Genomic DNA, 23,644 nt, shown 5'->3' on the forward strand with positions numbered 1-23,644 from the left:
GCTCTGGTCCTGTGCTGAGGATTTATAGATTTGCTTTCTCAGTGCAACTTCCAAAGCTGAGTTTGGAGCAACATTGTGATCTGGTCAAAGGATGCTTTGCTCCTCCTGCCAGAGCCTGCCTAACAGGGAGAAAAAACCCAGGTGAAAGCCATCATAGCTGAAAGCTGTCTCTCCCTGACTGTTAGCACAGAGTTTACATGCACAATTGAGGTACTGATGGAATTAGCAAAGGTCACAAAGCTGACATTACCTTGTGCCTCTTACAGTGGGCCAGTCTCATCTATAATATCAGCCAAATATTCTTATCAGCCAAAAGAATCCCTTGCTTTCAAGTCTGTTCCTGAAAGCAGGTTGGAGGTGAGGTAGATGCTGTCCATCTTACTCTGTTATTGAGTGCCAGCTGAGCCATGGCCCAGAGTTTAGGAGCAGTTTGACGATGCCATAGCATTAAAATGGTGACGTGATGCTGTTACTCAGGCTGAGTGTTAGCATCCTGCTCTCAGCAGTGCAGCTCAGTGATGCACTCACAGCATCAATGTGCCATGTGAGTTCAGCATGTGGGGGCTGCTCTGAGTGCAGCTTCCACATCTACTGAGAAAAATCAGAGTCCTTGAAGATGAAAAGCTTCAGCTGAGAGCAGGATGTTGTTGTGTTCTGTGTACAGACCTCACTGTACTCCCATACTATTCAGTCTCCTCAGATTTCAATTAAAAATAAAGTCTTTTCAGGGCCTATTTTTCGTCTCACACACCAGCCCTGAACTTCAACACCTGCTGAAAGGCTGTGCTTTGGCCCCTCACCCTGCCAGCCCCTTGCAAGGGGGGAGGCACAGCTGGGGAGAGCTCACGGACGTCAGCACAGCCGCGCTCAGCGGCGCCGGGGCCAGGTCAGGCACCTGCTGTGTGCACAAACACTGCACAGAATGAGCCTCCTCCTGCAAACACACCTCCTCCCACTCCCCAGCCATGGCAAAGGGTTTAGCTCTCAAATGAGAAGGCTCCTGAGCAAGGAGAGGCCTGCAGGAAATGTTTTTCAAGGATCAAGGAGCAGTTATCTGGCTCCTAAACAGCAGAGAAACTCTCCTTCGAGTTTTCAGGGAAATTGTCTTTCGAAAAATAAAGCTCAAGCCTGGACTGTTTCCCAAAGGCAAAACGGCCTAAAAAAGCTTCTGCAACAGGAAGAATTTTCACTCTGCATGACAGCTTGACTAATCTTGGCAGGTGCATGTATCAGCTTTTAGCTGCAAACCTAATGGTGCTACAGACAGACAGGTAGGAAAAGGGCTTTTATCAATGCCTGTGGCTTTGAAGTCAGGTTTCAGACCAGTAGTTGCTGACAAACATTTTGCTTGATGGAGAAAGGTATCATTATTTTTGTATTTTTGACCAAAAAAAAAAAAAATCCTTGGAGCTTTTTCCTCATTGTAAAGTCCTCATGAAGCACTGGTCTGTTCCTCAGCCCTAGCAGGCTGTCTCTCCTGCCTGCTAAAAACCTTTTGCAAGCAAAACACCCCAGTTAAATCAATGAAAGTGTTGCCTGAATAAGGATCTAGCCTTGTTGGTGTTAAGCTGAGTGGAAAGACCTTTAGATGATTGATTTCCCAAACCTCTCAGCACTGGAGTATCCTGTTCCTGAATATCCTCTGCTCAGCCAGAGAGCAATTATGTGCAATCTCATCAGTGGTGAATGGGAGGAAATATCTCCCTCATGGTACAACATGTGATAATGATGCTCACTCAGGGTATGTGCCTTGTCCACTGCTGCTGCTCCAGATGGAGGTTTATGATTTTGTGAGGTGTTCCTCTGCAGTGCCATTGTCCAGCAAATACCTTCCCACCATATGTGAGGTCTCTTTGTGTCATCCTTCAAACTGGTTCATCCTGGATTTCATTTTATTCACTCCAGGATCACTTGATATTTCACATTTTGCTTTGATTGTTGACAGCCACCTTACCCTGCAGAGCTGGAGGACAACTTGCAGATATTCCCTGGCAAACAGAAGTGCCAGGGAATGGTCAGTTTCCTTCCTCTGCAAAAATTGCCTTGGAAGGATGGTGGAGAATGAACTGGAAGGTGCAAGGAATCACAACTAGGACCTGCAGGGCTGCTGCAAATGCAGTTCTTTGTTTCTGTCTGTGCATCAAAGGCTGCCTCAGTTTGAGCAGTTCCCCAAAAAATCTTTGTAGTGCTACCCACTTGAATCCATGTGCTGGTTTTTTGTGTGAGAAAATCAAGCTTCCAGAGGGGCAGAGGATCCCCCAGAGGCTGTTTCACAGCTGGCCCAGGCCACTGTGGTTGATGCTGGTTGGACACATGTTTCCAGCTGTCTCCACAGGGTTCCTTACTGCTGGAACTGCAGCCCTGGTTTAATTCCCACCACTGTTCTAGAGGTCTCTGTCAGGGGTGTTTTCTGCTCCTCATTGCTGTTCCACAGCAGAAAAGGAGATGTCAGAGATGCTCTGGAGCTGTCTGTCCAGATCAGCCTAGGCATTGCAGAGCTGCTGAGAGACTCTGAGCTCCTCCTGACCCTTCCCAAGACAATGGATTTTCCCATTCCTACTGGTACATTATTTCCCACTGCAAGGAAGAACCTGAATACTCTCCAAAAATACGAGAGAGGGTTTTTTAACTCAGCTGGCTGCTGGAGAAGATCCATTTCCCTGGAGATTGTTCTGCTGCAAGCAAGGATCACAGGGTGCTTGTCCATCACTGGGTCAGCAGGAGCCACTCCAAGGTCTCAGATATGACACTGAACACAGCAGATGGTCCAAGGGGTATGGCAGCAAAGAGTGGTGGCTGAAAGACCAGGAGGGGTAAGAGGAGGGGAGAGGCAAAGTGTGGGTTGAAGAGGGTATCTTCTGGGACATGAGAGAGAGCAATGACTTTTCAGGAAAATTTTTCCAGCACCATTGGTTTATTTAGGAAGCCCACACTGCCTGACCTCTGGCTTGGTAAAACTCACTGGAGCTTTTTCCTCATTCTGCAAAGTCTTCTTTGCTGTAACTGGGGTAGCAAAGCTGAGTGTTCATCAGCACATAGGGCTGGCAGATCAGAATGACTTCTGTCTCCACAGAGTCAAATATATACTGCTGTCAATACTAAGCTTCCTTCAAAAATTGAAATTAGTGAAATGAAATTGAAATTAGCGAATTGGTTTTGAGAGTAGTGAAAACAAAGAAGAAATTCTTGGTGTTATAAAACTCCTCTCTACCTTCACTGTGAAGGATCTGTGTTTTTTACTTGGATGAGAGGAAAACTTTGCCATCACTTATACCTTTTCCTTCAGCATGGTAGTCCTGCTTCAAAAGGGTGCAAACAAGAGTAGGAGCAGAAACACCAGTTGCCTCTATCTGCTTCATGTAACTGGCCAGGCTGAGAAATGTCCTCCTTACCCAGTCCCTGTTCTTTGGAAGTTATACACCATAATTCCAAGGCAACAACTTCTCTCCTCCATGACATTAACAAAGTCTGTATTAATTATTCAGTGTGGCTCAAGACGTTTTAATAATTAAGCATGAAAGGCTAGGAAAAAAGGCTAATGCTATTGGTACTTTTCCCAACACTCAGGATTGCCAAATGGAAGAGTTCTGTGGAGGGAAGATGATTCCTCTTTTCCTTGGTCAGCAGAAGTTGTCAGAGAGGCTGTACATGGGGCTGGTAACCAGTGATCTATGCTGCTTCACCCTGCACAGGACTCAGAGAAAGAAATCAAAGTTTCCCTGTTTCTAGTTCCACCCCCTCAAGATGAGTGGAAGCTCAGCACACTCAGGTGAGTGTAGATCAGCATCTCCCTGCCAGACAGGCACTCTCAGCTGGGCTTGTGTGCTTGCAGTTGTGATTTACTGGGCTGAAGGCAGAGCCTGCAGCATGGGTTTAATATGAGCACCCATTCCCCAACAGCCCTCTGCAGTCTTGGTGGTGTTGGTGGCTTCTTTGTGTCCTCCTGCAGCTTCTCAGGCCTGCACTTCTCACCCTGTGTCTCCTCTGTTCCTGTGTGCTGCTCTGGAAGCAAAGGAGAGACACCCCAGCTCAGACCCACATTTCCATAGGCAGAGAGGGTATCTTGCTTGACAAGCTGGTTCCCATTGTCCAGAGTGTGTTTACTTTACCAGCAAGCTGTACATTTGGCAGACACACTGGAGCTGGGATGCCTGTGAGTAGCTTTCAATCAACCCTGTTTTTGCCACATGAACACTATTTCAATTGCTAATACATTGGCATGGTTTCCAAAGCATTGTTATGAGAGGAAGAAAAGCCAGATAGCTGATATTTACACTAGAGCTGGGCACTATATGCCATATTCTCATCATTGTGGTCCATTTTCCACATAGGACACTAAATGGAGTATGTGCTTATTCCTTATTTCCTTTTTATTCCTAGACTTGAGCCCCATGGTTAGAGATGCCTTTGCTACTTTACAGATCTCACACATCACAGCTCATGTAACCCACTCCTTGTTCTGTCATGCCCATCTCTGGGAAGAGTCTGGCTCCCTCTGTGTCTCTTCCAAGTGGGCAGCTGAGAGAGCAGTGAGCTCCCATCATCAGCAGCTCCTTTAATGGCTGGGAGCTTCCCTACCTCTCCTTACCCTTCATGTGACACTGTCCCCACCCATCCTGGTGACCCCACTGTACCTGCTCCAGTGGCAATGTCCTTCTCATTCTGGGGAGCCCTGAAATGGACCCAGTGCTCCAAGTGTGGTCTCACTGGGAAGGAGCAGAGATGAAGGATCACTGTCCTGGATGTTGAGAGGCTTACTTTAATAAAACCAATGCTCCTCTCACCAAATCCAGTCACATCATCCCTACTGACCCTGCAGTGCAAACTATATGAGTCTTAGCCTTGCTGCCCTCAGTGCATTCTTGTTTTAGCACCCCCTAAACCTAGAAAAGAAATGAAAGAGAAGGACTATTCACCACAGAAACTGTTGACACTTCTACAGGGTGCCAGCTTAGTCCAGCAATAAGCTTGATAAGCACCCAGACCCAGCAGGGTCCCAGAGGAAAAAGTCCCTGGAAACACAGAGTCTCCTCATGCTCCACTGGGAAAGCTGTGCACCCCAGAGCACAGGGGCTCAGAGCCTCTCTGGACCTCCTGCAAGCCCTAAAATCATGAGCCAGTTTCTCAGCCCTGCTTTAGCCCAAGGGCTAAGGGACTACACAGATTTCAGCTGTCCCTGGTGCAAAACCCATCACTGAGATTATTGACCTGAGATTATGATAGATTTCATTGACTGAGATTATTATTAGATTCCTCTAAACTGCCACATTGCCAACTATGACCAATCTGACTGTCTAAAATAATCAATGACAATTTAACTCCATTCATTACTGGCACTGTCACAGCTACTTCAGTGCAAAGTTGTGATTATGTTGTGGTACAAGGAAGCATGTTCCAGCTTGCTGACAGCATTATGGTCTCTGGTAAATACCCTATTTTTCTTATCTCTGTGAGTCATAGAATAAACAGAACAAGTGGTAAGCAAGGATTTTTGGTTAAGACAATGTTTGGTTTCCTTTTTTCAGACCAGCCCTGCTGAGCTATGAAGGATGTACAAACCCTTGGCAGAAATAGCTCTAAATCAGTTCTGTGAGCAGCTGTTTGGTCACTTTTATCTGCTTGTTTTATCCTTTGGTAATCAATGATCTATTTTAGCTTTGATCTGACAGTAAGATCCAGAAATCACTTTCCCCTACCTAAAACTACTACTTTGAACTGCAGAATATTTAAAAATGTGAAAGGATATAAAGAAAACCAAGCCCCTCAATACTGAAGAAAAAATCTTCTTTCACCCAGCTCATGTATGTAACCTGAATTATGTAATTTAAACAAATTCTGAGCATGCTACAAAGCAACATATGAATTAACTTAATTCTGTTCTGTGATTTGAAGTTGTCTTAACCAATCATGCTGAGGGCACAGAAAAGCTGAGGTCCCTGAAACGCAGTGAGAAGTTTCTATGTCTGCAGTACATCTGTGTTTGCCAGGTCTGCCTTTATTGAGCTCAATTTTGCTTCACCAAGGGTCACTTGCTGCTCCAAGTCTGGAAAATTAAAAAGTCTGCCATTAAAGATATATAGGCAGTTGTGTGAGAGTTTATTTGACTGGAAGTGAACATTTAAAGTTCATTTTGAGGTCTCTTATTATCTTATTATTACAAAACTTTCTAAAAGGACTTCAAATGGTGGTATTTCTACTGATGGTTCCATCAATGACTACTGCCAATGCTCAGATCCTATTACAAACACCTCAAAATTCCAATAAGAAAACCTACCTTAACGACACTGTGCCCTTCATTTATTACTTTTCTGATATATGTCCTGTTTGTATGAACAAACTTCTTTCACCAAAATTACCTGGGGGGACATTTCAAAACATTTATAGTTTCTGTCATCAAGAGAAAAGATATATAGCAGAAAGATCAGTTCTGCCTAGCACACACTGCCTCTGAAATGATCCTTCTCTCTGCCAGCACTACACAAATCTTCATGGAGAGGGATGCCCTATTCTTCCATCAATTAAGTGCCACTAACACTACAAGATGCTGTTTGCCTCCTTTTCTCTCATTTGGAAAACAGGATTAACTATGCAAGAGAATTATGAAGGGAGAGGAGCCTGCTTTAACCACAACTATTTGTTTAACCACAACTTTACTGTCCCTGGGAATTTCAAAGGCTTTATTTAGCATTTTGAGATAGGGAAATAGTAAAGGAAGGTTGCATGCAGAATTTTCATTTATAGGAAATTTCATTTGTTTGAAGTTTGTTTTTACTCTAAAGCAGAACAAAATGGCACATGAAAATATTTGAGGAAAAGGATGGAGAAGAGGTAAGTAAGGTAAAATATTTTCCTTTAGTTCGTCTTCTTTTTCCATTCTTTCCAATATAAGATTCAACATGTTTAGAAATGACAGTCATTTCAAAACACTGAACATTCCCAAAGAAAAATAAATTGAGTTAAGCCATCTCATTAATAGAATTAAATTCTTCATTACATGAATATTCAGACTTTCCTTAAGCATATTTTCAAATGAGAGAATATTACACCAGGGAAAATGATCCATTTTTGCTTTATGAAGCAGAACAATAGGATGTTCTGCTGCAGGAAAGCTGTGTGCTAAAGGTCAGTGGAGGAGGCCAGGAATCTTCTCAGCCTTTTTGTTTTCTTTGACTGCTGACTCCTTTTCCCCCCCAAATCTTGTGCACCTGACTGAAAATCAAGCAGGTGCTGTGTGCTGGCAGCCTGGTACAGCATGGCCAACAGCCCATGGGGAGAAATTATGGACTGTGGCCAGGCAGAAGGGATAAATAGGGAAAATATTCAAGAATGTCATAGAATCATTAAGTTACATGTTGGAAGGGAACTCAAGAATCCTCTTGTCCAACCTTTCTTGGCAAGAGCACAGTCTAGACAAGTGGCCCAACACCCTGTTCAGCTGGATATTAAAACTGGCTAATGTTGGGGAATCCACCACTTCTCTGGGGAGATTATTCCAGTGCCTGGTTGTTCTCATTGTGAAAAATTTTCCTCTCATCTCCAACTGGAGTTTCCCCAGGAGTGCTTTGTACCCATTACCCCTCATATTTTCCATGTGACTCCTTATAAAAAGGGAGTCTCCAACTTCTTTGTAGCCAGCCTTTAAATACTGGAACATGGTGACATGGTCTCCACTAAGCCTTGTTTTCTCCAGGCTGAACACACCCAACTCTCTCAGCCATTTCCAAAGAACAGGTTTCCTGGTCCTTTGGAAATCTTTGTGACCCTTCTGTGGACGCTCTCCAGTCTGTTCACATCTTTTTTGCATAACAAGGACCAAACCTGAACACATGTTCCAGGTGCTGAGTGGAGTGGGATAATGATTTCTTTTTTCTTCTGGTGATGTCCTTGTTGATGCAGCCCACAATCCCTTTCCCATTGGGTTTCTTTGCTGCCCAAAGAGATATCAGGGAAAGAAGGATATGGTGATTTTAAAGAAATCCAGTGCATTTACTAGAGGCTGAAAAACTTTCTTGCGCATTTTCCTGCAAAACCTGTTAATGTGTTAAATATAAACTAGGGCATTGTGCCTCTAAAGTTATAGATTTTGGCTGTGAGTTCTGTCTTGTTTGAAACACAATCTGATCAATTGCATAATGTCCTTACAGAAAAAGATTATAAAGGACAAAAAAATGAGAATTTCAAAGGTCCTGAGCATTTACTCTTTTCACTGAGTTCTGATAAGAGGAGTGAATGTTCACTGCCTCTCAAACTATGCTTGAAGGTTATGGTTTTCCTCATTTTTTCATTATGAATATGACATTAAATTTATATCAATTCAGTATGGCCATTTTATAAGCATCACACACTGAAGTGAAACAGAAGAACCTTGAGGAAAATAAAATGGAGATTGCCTAGGGATTGCAGCTTGGAGAAAGGGGCCAACCATCATTTCAACTTTTTAAAAATCTTTAGACAGAGGCTCAGTGTTAACACTGAAAGGGAGTTCTGCATACCAGGAGCAGAGATACAAGAAAGGCACAAATAGGCACAAAGTGCAGAAGGTACAAGAAATTCAATATTAAGCCAGACAAAGGTGGTTTTGCAAGGCCATGTATCTTTCTGCCAATACTGCTTAGCTGTCCTCTTCAAGGGGTTTATACTTCATCACTGTTCCCAGAATAAGTCACCAAAGTCTAAGTAGTCAATTCTTCAGCCAATTTGAGCTACTGTAGTCCTTTGAAGTCTGTAAGGAAACACCAGTTTATAATTGCCATGGGCCTGGCCCAAGGTTTCTAAATAAAAATAGACATTAATTACATATGGAAACAGCCATCAATTCCAGATTGCATTGAGAGACAATGGTTTTAATCTAATTGTAGTTTTCCACTTTTCATGACTGTCCATGACGCCAGCAGATTATTTAATTACAGCTTCTTTTCTCAGCCCAGGATACTTTGTAATTGCTATCTGGAAAACTAGATGAAATTAATTAAGAAATAAGGTGTTAGACATTAGGTCAAGATGAATAGGCCCACCTAAGAAAGTACTAAAATACTACTGAATATTTGTCATAAAATCTGATGAAATCACAGAGGTATCAAGGCAATGAAAGAGCCATAGTTTTCCCAAAGTAAGAAAACTGCTTGAATGGTCTTCCATTTATTTTCAGTCTACCCCTACAGCTCACTTCCTCATTAAAGACCTGAGGGTGTACAGCCAAATTTTAACATGAGTTTTTGTGTTCAGCCTGCTTTTAGTCTATAATTTTGCTAAGGTATCTCCGGCTGCAGTAACGGACCCATCCGAAGCCTTAACTAGAAAGGTGTTGGTGTTTCACATCAAGAAGCAATAGCTACAATTTTTTATTTGTTTTTTAATACCCCCTCATTATTGTTCCAACAATGATGCCATGGTCATCCTACTTAAACTGCAGCACTGTGTAATTCTGGAGCACAAACCTTTCTCTTTCCTCCAGAGAGAAGTTAATGCCAGTTTCCCCCCATCCTTGCAAGTACATCCCTGTCTTTTATAAAGCATAGCCAAAAACTTAAAAAGCTGCCAGCTGAGTAAAAACATCACTGAACACTGAAGCTAAAGGTTACATTAAAGAAAACATCCCTTCATTCAGTATTTACTAGAAGAAAATAAGGCCTTTTAAAAGAACCCTTTTGTTCTTTTCCACATACTGAAAGGTTTCTTGCCATTTACAGGCTTCAGAGAACATGCATTTCTGCTTTTGAGACTTCTAGCAGGTATTTAACAAGTTCAGTGAACCTAGAGACCATGCTCCATCCTTGATGTGCTGGGCAGGTGGGACATTTCCTAACATTGCAGAAAACTTCCTGGCAAAGATCAAAATGAGCAAAGTGAAAGGGGTGGCAAGTGCTGAAGAACCCATCCACGTCCAAAAAAACTGTCAGAATAAAGTATTTCATCTTGACTGGGGGGCCTTTAAAAATCCCAAACTGCCTGTTTTGAAAATATATTCTCCTTACTCACTATACTCTGCCCATGTGTTTTATCCAAAGTGGAGGGGAGTCCATATGGAAGCAAGAGGTTAGTCTAGGTTAGTCTTGCATTTCTAAATTATCTCTTTTTTTTTTTTTTTTAATGCATCAGCATTTCAGCATTGTATGTCTGATTGATTTAAAGAGTACAATAAAATGTTCCTGCTAGAGGAATGTGGTGGGTTGATACTGGCTAGCTGTCAGACCTAGCTGCTATCACTTCTCCTTAACTGGACATAGGCAGAAAATAGGATTATAAAATTTATGGTTTAGGATGGAGATAGGGGGATCACTTATCAGTTACCACAATAGCTCCTCTCTGCTGCTCCATCCCCTGGGAGAAGTGTGAATTTGTGTGGTCTGCAGTCTTTCAGAGCACACCTGCTCCCCCATGGCCCTCTCACAGGCTGCTGGGGGTTCTGCTCCAGTGCCTAAAGCACCTGCACACCTCCTGCTTCTTTCACTGCTCTGTTTGCAAGGCTGTTTTTCAAATTTTTTTTTTCACCTCTCTCTCTGAGATCTGGTGTTTTGCCTTTTCTTAAATATGTTTTTCCAGAGGTGCCATTGGCCTGGATGGTACACTCAGGTGTGCCTGAGGTCAGTCCATTGGAGGCCCCTGAAACAGTCTGTGTCCACCTTAGAGCACCCACCTTGCTACCAAAGGCCTGCATCAAATACTAGGAGAAAGAGAGGGCACTTTCCTAGCAGCTGCTGGACCCAGGCATCACATTTTGCTCCTCTATAGAAGCTGGGGAAAAGCCTCGACAGCAGCTCATGAAGCAGCCAGAAGCACTGCCCCAGGCCACCAAACTGATGCTTCCTCACGTCTTCAGCAATTCTGACATGTATTTATTGTGCTAATGTATTTACTCTTCCATAATGCCAGTTTGTCAAAAATTTGGACAATTACCAATAAAAGCAATAGAGGTGTTGCTGGCTGGTTTGAAATAGCAAGGAAATATTGCTGCATTGATCTCACTTCACGTTGGTAAAGAGGACAGAGAGATCATGATTTTCACCTAATTCTGTCTTCTTTTCAGCCCAGTCCCCTGGGCATTCTGGAATTCCCAATAGGCACTCAAGAATAAATAGCAGCATAGGAATCATAGGGGTGCACCTGCAAACAATAGAAAATCACCCTTTTCCAGCAAGTGGCTGATGCTGCTGATTACTTCAGCAGGCACTCCAGGGATGGGAGAGAAAAAGCTAGCAACATCATAGGATACAGAATTATAGAATTATAGGATACTCTGAGTTAGAAGGGACCCAGTGATCAAGTCCAATTCTTGGCCCTGCACAGTACAGCCCCAAGAGTCACACCATGTGCCCCTGAGAGCATTGTCCAAAATCTTCTTGAATTCTGTCAGGCTTGGTGCTGTGACCACTTCCCTGGAGAGCCTCTTCCAGCGCTCAAACACCCTCTGAGTAAAGAAGCCTTTCCTAATATCTAACTTAAATGTCTTCTGGCACAGCTTCATGCCATTCTCTCTGGTTCTGTCACACAGTCACAAAAGAGAAGAGATCAGGGTCTGCTCTTCCTCTTCCCCTCATGAGGAAACTGTAACTGCAATGTAATTGAGCTCAGTGACCTCAAATGACATCAGCCACTCCTCATATGGCTGTCCTTCCAGACCCTTCACTACTTTCTAGCTCTCCTTTGGACACTCTCTAATAGTTTGATATCTTATATTGTGTCACCCAAAAGTGCAGGAATTACTCAAGGTGAGACCACACCAGAGGTGCAGAGCAGAACAGGACAATCATCTCCTGCAACAGCCTGGCAATGCTGTGCTGTCAAATACAGGGCATATCTTTTCTTGCTGTCCTTCAAGTAGCAGGATTTCTAAACCCTGTGGTGTTCCTAGAAATGTGTTACCCTATCTAAGAGAATTTAGGGGTTCAAAAAGCTATACCAGGACTAAAGGTTTTCATGGTGGCAGAGACCTTGTGGATAAGGATATTTGTCTTCTCTTGAAGAAAGGCTACCTTCAGGGCAGGGCCAGATTGGATCTGACACAGGAAATCTAGTCTGAGCAGACAATTTTTTAAAAAAATTGCTGAATTGCTATACTTCATATGCTGGAAAGAGGGAAGGAGACAGGAAAAGAAAAGTTGATTCCTTTTAATTTCTTTGGTTTTTTTTTTGTTCCAATCTTGTTTAGAAAAGCAATTTCCTCAGACCCATCAGTTCCTGTCTGATTTGACAGACTCCCCCTTCATCACAAGTATTCTAAAACAGCATTGAGCATGCAAAAATTAGAAATCCCATTTTGCAAAACTGAAACACTGATGGGCTTCCAAATGGTCTTTCCTGCTTCCTTTCTCCATTTTCCCTTGCAAACATGTCTCAGGGGTATCTTTTGGCACATTAAAATGTCCTGTTTCTGCGATTTGATTTGGGCTCTGAGCTTGATTTTTATATGATTGTTGACAGATGCTGCCAGTTTTGTTGATATTCTGCTGTAAAATACCACTGTTCAATCTGAAGCTGATGCCTAGCTAGGAAAATTGCAGTGGCAAGTGCAAGGAAGGTGTCCACTATATTAGGTGATGAATGCAGCAGCAGCAGAACAGTGCTGGGTGCAAGAGTCTCATTTACATCTCAAAAGAAGCCTGCCCCCCTGAAGACTGCAGGTTTAATTAAAGGCATTTTATCACCCAAAATTCTTCAAGTAACAATTGGCTTTTTTGAGAAAAAAAGCTTTAATTGCTGGATTGTCTCTTCCCCTTTGTTAAATGAGAAAATCTTTTTGTTCTTTTAATACCTAAGTAGAGACCACTCATTGTCATGCTCTGATTCACATAACACCAGAGGAAATTGCTGAAGATGGGTTTGTCCTGGTGGTATTGGAAAGGGAGTGGTAGGCTTTTGCTTTGTCTTTTCCCAAAACACCATCTGCAAGTTAAATAGATGCCATAATACAGCTAAAGCATATATATTCCCAAACAACTGCATGGGTTTCATTACTCATGTCAGACACCGACCCTCACCCAGTTCTACCCCAGCACACGCACTGGGATCCCATCTAAGCTTCCAGCTCTTTACTTTGTGAAAACATCTTCTGATAGTAACTCTGGATTTTCACCAGGAAAGACACAAACTCATCTCTCATTGCTGTTTGCTTCAGTTTTTAAGTGTGCATACAGCTCGACGGACTCCACTCACGTCAAAAGCACTCATAGACATTTTCAAGAGTGGAAGGACTTGCTCAGTTACAAACCTGGTGTTTGAAGGAATATTTCCTTGGGTAAATTCCACAATTTTCTTGTTGTTGAACTTGTGCAGATTGATGAATGATCAGAGAGATGATAAGAAGTTTAGATAGATTATTTAGTTTATGAAGTTATCCAATCTACCAAAAAATCTGAGTGCTGTGAAAACACTAAGCGAGCTCTGACGGATTCCTTGTCATGCTGCAGGCTTAAGCTCTGGGATAGTTAGATCCTTCTCACTATCACTTAGAGGAACCTGTGTGACATAAATTGGGTTTTTTTTCTATGACTTATTATATGTGAAAACAATGTTTACTTACATTAAAAGTTAGTTACTTTTTTTTCCTTTTTGTTGAAGTACTCCCCTGGTAGATGTTGTGATACTGCCTTAGGACCATTGTGGAAGACATTGTACTGAAGGAACGACTGACCTTGGGAAAGTGATATTGGCTCTATTGAACCTTGAACTTAGGGTTTGAGAAGCCCAGATGTTAGTCAGCAAATGTATATGACATTAGGAATTTTTGCTGGAACATCCAGTGCTCCACTCTGGTGGGTGTTATGAAGGACACCTGTCAGGAGAATCTCTTATTTGTTACAAACAATAAAAGGTCCCATTGTGTGGGAGGAAGGAGGACTGGCTCTGTGGATGTGATCCAGAGTGTGCCATGGGAAAAAGCAGCCAGGGTCTGTCCTATGCTGCTCAAGAGCAGGATCCCCAGGATCTGAAGGGTTGTATTTGCTTGTTACCTGTATTCCTTAATGTATTCTACTTAATTAAAGCAGCTATTTTATTGCAGTGTTGTTAGCTGAGCCTTTTTCAGTAATACTCAGAAAGAATCCTGCACCACTGATCACCATCACCCTGATGCAGAACAGATACATGCAGGTATCCCTGCACAATATCATGCCCCAGTTTATTGAGACTCTCATCCATCTCAGTTATTCTCATCTTAAAATTTTGCAGAAGTGATGTCATGTTTTGAAGATGAGATCTAAGATGTAGCATTAGGGAGAAGTGCTATCTGCATTTAAGTGATTTTTACAGGAATAAAGTATTTAGGGATGAAAGTATAAACCACCCTACATTCCCAGGGAAACTGAATCCTGCCTTGCTTTCTGCATCCAGGGTCACAGACAGTCCCAGCTGCAGAGGCAGCTTGCCATCCTGGGACATTCCCCTCCTTTGCATTCCTACACTTGTGCTTCCCAAAGGACTGTTTCCCATGAGCCACAGGGTAGTCACCTCACTGCCCTGCCCCGGGCAGCCTCTTCCCAAATATCCCTGCCTTCCCAGAGAATGGTCCATTCCTGGTGGCACATCAGTAAGGTTCTGTGCCTTCAGGCCTGTCGAAGATGAATCATCTTTTCTGAGAGGGTTTTCAAGTAGTCCTTCAGAGTAAGTCTAGAAATTAGATCTGTGAATGGCTTTTCATTCTGAAGCAGGTTTTGTCTTGCCTACAGTCTGTATCTGCACAGCCTGGAGCTCAACTTCCACACTCTTATTCTGGAATAGACAAAAGTGCTACCATAGCATCCAGGCATAATTTTCAGCACTTTCTCTGTTAGTACAAGATACACTTTTCCATCCAAAAGATTTTACACATTATATCCACTGGTTTTAAAACCATATATTAAAATGTATTAAACTATTCATTACTTGTAATAAAGTACAATTGTAATTTAAAATAGGTACTGCTCAACACAGTAGTATCTGGTATTATGAATAAAGCAAAGAGATTCCTACTTTTTCCCATCATGTAATACATTCTCTACATTTTAGGGGACTTTCATGACGTGTATTAGGTATGCCAGTGGCCATTATGTTTGCAAGTGTATTTGAGGGGGAAATGAACTGCACGTAAATAGCATACCTAATATAAACTAAAAATAAATACCTCTCTGCAGAGACTGACTTCTTTAAATAAGATCTGTGCAATGAAGGTCTTCCACAGATTAAAAAAACCTTTATTAAGGTTGTTGCCTCTGAGAATATTTCAAGAGTAGTGAGTTGTGACAATTGAAATTATTCTAGACAAAGGACTGGCTCCAACACGGAACATAACGTCTCCTAGATTCAGTTATATAGGACCTGGCCTCCATCTTCCTAGAGAGGTCACAGCTGTGGCTGAAGTACCTTGTACTCTCCTTGCTCTGCTCAGCAAGCACAGGTTTGTGACAATGAGAAGCCAGGACCTTGAGTGGGGAGTCATCTCAGCTACCTCATGAAGAATGTCCATGAGAATATCTGTAAGACTTAGGAGGTGTCTCAGAGCAGTACAGAGGTATCTGATGACCCCTGAGCTGCTGCGACCCCCACATCAGCCTGTCTTCACAAAAGAGGTGCCAATGGTTCCTTAGGATTTTAGCTTTTATATTTTTCAAGTCCTGTACTGCATTAGTGTATGATTCTAAACTCCATATAGAGTGCTAGTTAACTCTCTTCACATTTTGGTCAGACAAAACCACCCCTCTAGGCCTGAACACCCAACTGCCTCAGGACCCAAAATGTATCAACAAAAGTCAGTTGGGTATGAGCAAACTGGGAGTATATGACTTCATTACTGGAGCTGTAATTGGAGGATTAACCCCTGAAATGTAAGTGGATTGAACTTGCATCTGTCTGAAAAACTCATGACCATCATCCATTTTGGGTGTAGCCCCTTGGGGAGGCTTCATCTGCCCTTAATGTACCTGAAAGCCCTTCCTTAAATATATCTGCTTTTATTCTTTCCACTTTGGCCTCTGTTTTAGGTAAACCCAAAAATGGCGTCAGCAGGCACTGTGCTCCACTCCACCTTGAAACCCTTCTGGTGCTTTACCACTTCAGCTGCTGCTTAGCCCTTGAGAATCAGATTCATTCCCTTGGGGATCTGGATCTCCCACATCCCTAATGGAGATGAGAAGGTGCCCAAGCTTGGCTCAATGGGATGCACACTGATGCTCTCATGGGGCACCTAAAATGAGGTCATCAGTGAAGTTTCCTTGAGGATCTAGACCCATATGTCAACAGCAAAAAATGAAAAATGAACACAGGGCACTTCACTAGCCTAGAGAAAACCAAGCACAGTGACCCAGTAAACAGCTGATGCAAGACAGTAATTGCAGAGCTCACAGCTGAATTGTAGCTTCTTACTGCTGCGCTTTTAAAACTATTTCCATCTAGTTCCTCTTTGCACAAAGCCTCTAAGTGTATCACTAGAGATGGGTGAGCTACTTACATATTACCCCATCAGTGGCTGTCACAGTGAAAATATTATCAAAGGTTTCACAACTCTTTAACTGTGGGGGAACACCTTCAACATTTTGCAGTATGGTAGATTTCTGTCTTTCAAACTGCTTAAACACTTCTTCTTTAAGCTTTTTACATTAAAGTGAACAAAAGAAGCATTGCTGGTTCTCTACCATTTAGCACTTCATTGCACAGACCTGAAGACACGCTATTTAGGGCACAATCCTTCCTTTCAGAATAGAGATATAATGCCAGAAAATCTTTCCAGAAATGCTTAAAATGATTCTTTGAAGGAAGCACTTACTCAAGCCCATTTGTCTTGTGAAATTACTTTTTAATTCTCTATCCCAAGTACAGCTGTAATCCTCGTATTTTCAATTCAATTTGTTGTTTAGTGGAACTAATTGATCAAATTTATATATTTAGAGCAAATTTAAATATCTTATTCTCTCTTCAGAAAGCTAAAGTAAATGTTCTAGCCAAGGTGACAGTTCTGCAAAGGTGAATTGACATAAATGAAAGTAATTACTGTTTTTTCTTTGTTTCTATATATTAGTTTAACAAATTTTATCATATGGGTATATTCTAGCACTGAAGTAGTGAAAATGGTTTCCCTGTTCTAAAATCTATGCCATTTAAACCAAAAAAAACCAAAGGCTTTGAAAATTTCAGTTGAAAAACTTGCATTCATTTTGGAAAAATTAATTTGTGTCTCAGAATGAGTTCACAAAATTAAAATAAAAATTCCTTCCCAGAAATCTTGGTGCTTCTGCTTTCTTTGTCAAGCAGATCAGTAGCAGCTTTTCTTTAGAGGAGCTATCTCACTTGGCACTGTATTGTTTTGATGGCAAAAGTGCAAAAATTACCTTTTGAAACATAAAAACCAAAACAACTTTGCCTCAATTTAGTAATATTGCTTTCAAAATGAGTAAGCAAAGTCCTCAGCTACTGCAGTGTAAGACAAGAGTCTACTCTGACCTCCCATATTGTGAAACCACTTTTCATAATATAAGAAAAAAAACACTTTTAGAAACCTCGCTGAAATTAACTTGCTGCAATTCTCCAAGCACTACTTCTTCCTCCCCAGTGTTCAAATGAACAACAAAAGCCTCCTCATGCCTGTCTCTACTGGATATATCTTCTTTCAGAACAGTTTTTATGGCACAGAGTATAGCAATTACAGGAACACTGAGGGTTCTGTGTATCCTTAGAAAAGGATGTGAAGACATTCAAGTGCAATGGAAAACACATAGGGAAGATATATTGCTTCTTGTAAATGACAGTGTGCAAGTCAGTCATGTTAGTATTCTTCCCACATCTTCAGTACCCCAAGGATCAAAGTTATCTGCAACAGGATTAGTACAAGCCCCTGGGCACAACACTGAGAAAGGGACTGGAGACTTCTAGGATGCTTCAAACCCACCCACCATTAGCTAGACTGTGGCAGCAGCTCTCTGGCCACAGAGAGCAACAGATGACCTCCCCAGGTATTTCTCTGGGGAAGGCTGTGAGAAGATCAGAGAAAAGAATGAGAAACAATTCTTATCTCCACTTGCTGCACCTGTTGTTGTGCACATGTGGAATGTGTTATGGGAATTTGTTTACCAAAGGGTGGTTTCTTAATTAGACACTGGATAGTGTTTAGATGGATTGACCAATTAGGTCAAAGCTGTATTGAACTGTCTGTAAGGGTTAAAAGCTTCATAATAAATATAGTATAATACAGTATGACACAGTAGATTGAAGTGATTGATCAGCCTTCTGCAGTCATGAAGTCAATGCTGATTATCACCTGGCTTGGGGCTACTGTAATATTAGATAGCAAAGACAGCACTGCTGTAGAGTGATGATGGTAACCTCCATGGCATGGGGGCAGATCTCCTCCTGCCCATTATCAGCATTTTCCAAGGTCAAAGCTGCCCTGTACTCCTGGGTGCCTCCCTCAGAGCTCCCCTGAGCAGGATCATGAGCCAGAGCTTTCTGTGGACCTTCAGTGGATTGTGAGGAAAGTGGCAAAACTCCTTGGGCCACCAGTCTCAGAAAGAAGACTTGGTTGAATTCTTATTCTTCATATTTTCAGAAAGACAAACTTCTCCTGTTGGCTCAGAAAATTGGTTGCCTGCCATCCAAAGACAAACACAACCCAAGGAGATGTGTGGTCAGTAACTCTGGGCAAGAAGACACCAAGGCCACCTGCCCAAAGAGCAGCTCTGTAGCAAGCCAGCAAGATCCTGCAAGCTTGTTGGGAATTCTTTTGGGCAGTGAAATTAAAAACAGGGAAATCATTCCAGATTAGAGTGTCTGCCCTGAGCCAGCTGGCAGCAGCTGCTGTGCTGTATGGACACATGCTACCCTGCTCTGACCAGGATGGACTCATACCAGTGGAGAAGCAAGTTTCTGTGAGATGCCTTGACTCTAGGTACTTTAATAAAATAAGGTTTATTAGTAATACCTTAGCTGACATCCACTTCTTTTCCTGACACAGATTTTACCAGAGCAATTGCAGTTTTCTCTCCACCATATCCCAACATCCCTCTTGTCACAGACATCTTTTTATGACAAATCCTTTCTTTAGGATTTTTCCTCTTGAGAAACTGAGAGGCCTCAGGAACAAAATGTAAACAATGATTGTCTGCTGCTGTGGAATGCAACAGGTGGATCTGTGATTGGTCTCATGTGGATGTTTGTAATTAATGGCAATCACAGCCCAGCTGGCTCAGACTCTCTGTCCAAGCCACAAACCTTTGTTATCATTCCTTTCTATTCTTAACTAGCCTTCTGATGAAACCTTTTCTTCTATTCTTTTAGTATAGTTTTAATGTAATATATATAATAAAATAATAAATCAAGCTTTCTGAAACATGGAGTCAGATCCTCGTCTCTTCCCTCAACATAAGACCCCTGTGAACACAGTCATACCCTCTCTCCAGAGATGGTTCTGGCAGGACTTGTTTTTTACTCGGTACTTTGACATTCTTTCTTCATATTCTGTCATGGCAACTTTTCTCCTTCAGCCAGAAACAAGTTACAAGGCAAATAATATTTTCTCACCTAATGCTGAAATTTCTTGAAAGTAGCTTTAATTGCCCAACTATAGAAGGAGCCAGGGAGCCCAGAAGAAAGGCCATTTTAGGGAAGAGGTTTTAGTTGTGATGGTTGCTGTGTTTGCTGCACATCATGACTCCATAAGCAGTCCATTTTCTTGTTTTGGTTCCCAAAAACTTCCTAGGGCTTGCTTCCCTTACCTCCAGTTGTTTTCTGAAGTGCAATCACTGTTCCTGTCACTGCATGCCTGCATTGAAAGGAGTAAATCAAATTAGATCTGAAGACAATTTCTTCCCACAAAGCCACCAGTTCATGTGTTGGTGAGTCATTTTAGGGCCCATCCAGGAATTTTTACTGATGAGGATCTGCTCTCAGTCTTGAGAGGGAGACTCATTCAGAATTAGTATTTTTATGGTCACAGTACTTACAAGGATGAGTTTGGAAATATTTGCCATATTTTGCTTTAAATAGCATGCCATGGGATCATCTGATGTTAGTCTCTAGAAAATGTATGCCAGTGTTGGTGTCAGGGACTGGGGTGGTGCAATGACAAGAAGGAAAAGTCCATGCTGCAAAGTCCATGCTGCAACCTGCTCCCAGAGTTAAAACATATTTATCACAAAGCTGATGAGTTCTTCTGTTCAAAGAGTACTTCTTGTCCCCTTACTATCTGCCTCTGTTTTTACAGTGGAAAAAGCTTCCTTTTCATTTTATAAAGCTACAGAAAGACAGGAATTTTCTGTGTAAGCCCATGGGTCTGTCTGTCAGCAGCAGGAGATCCCAAGCTATGGTCTAATGCTGGTAGAACAAAAAGTGGCTTAGAAAAGGTAAATGATGGCTGTGGTAGGGGCACTTCCCTGGCAGACACACACAGGCAGCTACTAATGCTCCCTAAACCCAGGAGGGGCAGTGGTCCCAGTGCCTCATCCAGTGCCAGGATCCTGCCAATGCTGGAGCTTCCAGCTCAGGACATGGGGCCAGACCCACAGGAGCAGGGCATGGATGTGTGGAGTTACTTCAGGTGCCTGTAAGGACAGTTCTGAGCCTCTGAGCGTGGGCCAGGGGGATACATGATCACAGGACAGTGATTTTGCTTTACTGAGGTTTATGTTCAGAGAAGGATGGGGTTTGTGGCCCAGTTTGGGACATGGCATTGGAAATTGAGGCCAAGATTATTAGCTCTTTAGGGCAAAGATTTTTTTCACTTCTTGGCTGTACTTTTTCTTCCAAATCCTTGAGTTTTTATTTTGCCTTTGTGCTATGTTTCAGCAAGAGTAAAGAACAGTAATACGTGGTTCAGTCTAAGGATATATTTTATTCTATTTTATTTATTTTCCCAGTTGATCATCTATTTAACCAGATGAATCATATGCAGCTTTCCATAAACCAAAGTAATTTTATCTGCTCTGGAGCAAAACAATGATCCAACAGTTCCTTCTAATGTACCACAACAGGAAGCTGACTAAAATCATAGCTAACTATTAAACATAGAGGACAGACCTAAAGAACTGCATAAAGTTGCAAAATAAGATCATTCACAAGATTCTGTAGATTGGGGAATTATATATTTTTTTGAAATATGGTAACTAACATTACATTCTTATTCTCTAAGAAAGGGTGTATATACCATCCATCTGCTGGAAGGGTTTTATTGTATTTGCCAACGTCATAGTTTTGGATGAGAAATCAGCACTTTGGCTGGAAATCTTGCTAAGAAACTTACCTTTTTTTGTTCTTTTTCTCAATGTTGGCAGGCAACAGAAGTTCTTAAATGGACTGAATTTCCTAAATTATTCTTTCTGAAACAACTGCATTTTTATAACCAATTATTATATATCTTATCTTAATTTAATTGAAACCAATTTATAATCTCAAACTCTGAAAATCACCAATTCCAGCAGACATCCCAACATTCATTAAACCTGGAGATTAGCTTTGTGAATGCCTTTATTGTAGCTTTCAAAATTCTTTCTATTACCCCCATAATCACACTTCAATGTGCATGTGAAAATTATAAACAAAGTGGTGCTGGTCTGATTGAAATGACTGTGACCAGACTTGAGGATGCAATGGGATTCAGCAGAGTGTGTCTGGCACATTCTTTGTAGTTAAATCAGTTGCCAGGCAGTGTGTGAATGACTTGCATGCTCATCAGGACACAGACTAATTAAATTTTTCTTTTCAAATTAATAACTTGAAGAATTATTGTACTCCTTGTGGTTTTTTTGGTTTTGTTTTTTGTTTTTTGGGTTTGTTTGTTTTTTTGTTCTTGGTTTGGGGTTGGTTTTTTTTTGTTTTGTTTTTTGGTGGGGTTTTTTGGGGTTTGTTTGTTTGGTTGGTTGGTTGTTGTTGTTGTTGTTGTTGTTGTTGGTTTGGTTTGGCTTTTTTGGTTGTTTTTTTTCTTTTGTGGACTGGGCCTGATTTCAGGTGGTTCACCAAATTCTTACTGCCAGGCTTTTTGCCTAGCACTCACTGCTTAGTATTTAATGTATTTTAAGTAAAACAGCTCAGTGATATATCCCAGTTGTGTGGTTTTACTCTCCAAATGGATGTCTTTTGTAGAGACAAACCTAGAGTGGGACCTGGGTCTAATTATGGTTCTGGAGGGCAGGGAGATATCCATGCAAATATTTGTGAAACACCCAGGAGTTTCAACTGCTTGATAAATAAAGTACTAAGTCATTAAAGCACTCACAAAATAGAATAATATGTTATCAATAGTAGCTACAGGACTTTACCATAAATATTCATAAAGCTATTAGTGACTTATTTTTTTACTGTTCCATTACTGCCAAATGAAACTATACCACAAACCTGCACCTTAGTAATCACACAAATAAATCCTGGACATTTTGAGAGGTATTAAGTAACTGGTAAGACCAATATGTAAAATGTATTTCTAGGACTGAAATTACTTGGGTTCAGTCCTAAAAATACAACAAGTACACCAAAGAATTTAAACATAAAAGGTAATGATTTTCATAATGTGCCTGAACACAAATAAGTGCCTCTACTTTTAGAAACATGAGACTGTTGGTTTGCACCAATGAAAAATCATTTATATGGGATGTCCCTGATATGCCATATCTTATGAGATGCTATTAACACTTTGAATGACAGAGTAAGGATATTTTCCTTCATTTCCATAGAATTCAAATCTTCCTGTTCACTCCTCTTTGAGCTGTGCATGGTCTTGGACTTCAGTAGTATCAGCAGCTGGTGAGGAAGGGGTGCACTGTCAACACAGACATTTAAACATAGACTTAATTATTCAGTACTTAGCTGGTCTCCTGGGAGGTTGCTCTCCACTTCTGTGTTGTGATCAACTGTCTGCTGAAGAATGAAATGCCCCAGGAGGGTGACTGGGTGGCTGTGTGCTTCCCCACACCTCAGGGAGTGCACACCCCAGGCTACTGAAACACATTCCTCCCTTTGGAAGGAATGGGAGCCCCACTCAGTGGTGCAGAGACACTTGAGATAGGCTGGGTTTTCAGTGTGGAAGGAGGAGAAGGAGTTGCTCTGGGGCAATCTGTTCATAGAGGTGGGCTAGGTAGGGTCTGCCCCTTGGAAACCCAAAATCTAGTATTCTCTGTGTGATGATATTTTAAACATAATTGGAAAAGAGGCAATAGGCATCACATGCCTACTCACAAACTGATGATATGGATAACAGATAGAAATAGAGTGCTACTTGAAAAAATCACAGCAAATTAATGGTGCAGACCTATGAGGACACTAATAAATTGCACCTGCTTAAAAGCCATGCTAATGAGTGCATTACTCCTTTTTTCTATGTGGTTGGTTTTTCGGTGAGCATAAATATATTACATGTTTATGTCATTTTTTTTATTCTAGAGATACATGTACATCTGCTGCACATAGCCAAGGGGACATCTGCAGAAAAGAAACTGGAAAAATTGTAAATCTATGACAAACTAGAAAATACTACTGTTACTGCTTAAATCCTACAAATTATTATTGCAGATATTATCATACAGAAAACACTATTAGCAGATGATAATTAATTTTACTGTATCTGCATTGCCAAAAATTACAGAAGAGGGGGTATCTGATCCCAGATAACAGTTTCATGCAGCCAGGGGTTTAAACCACATTGGCTTCATTAGCAGACAGGAAACAAAACAAGGAGTAAAATTAATTTTTTCTG

This window comes from Agelaius phoeniceus, chromosome 1, assembly GCF_051311805.1.
Source record: "Agelaius phoeniceus isolate bAgePho1 chromosome 1, bAgePho1.hap1, whole genome shotgun sequence".
Taxonomy (NCBI): domain Eukaryota; kingdom Metazoa; phylum Chordata; class Aves; order Passeriformes; family Icteridae; genus Agelaius; species Agelaius phoeniceus.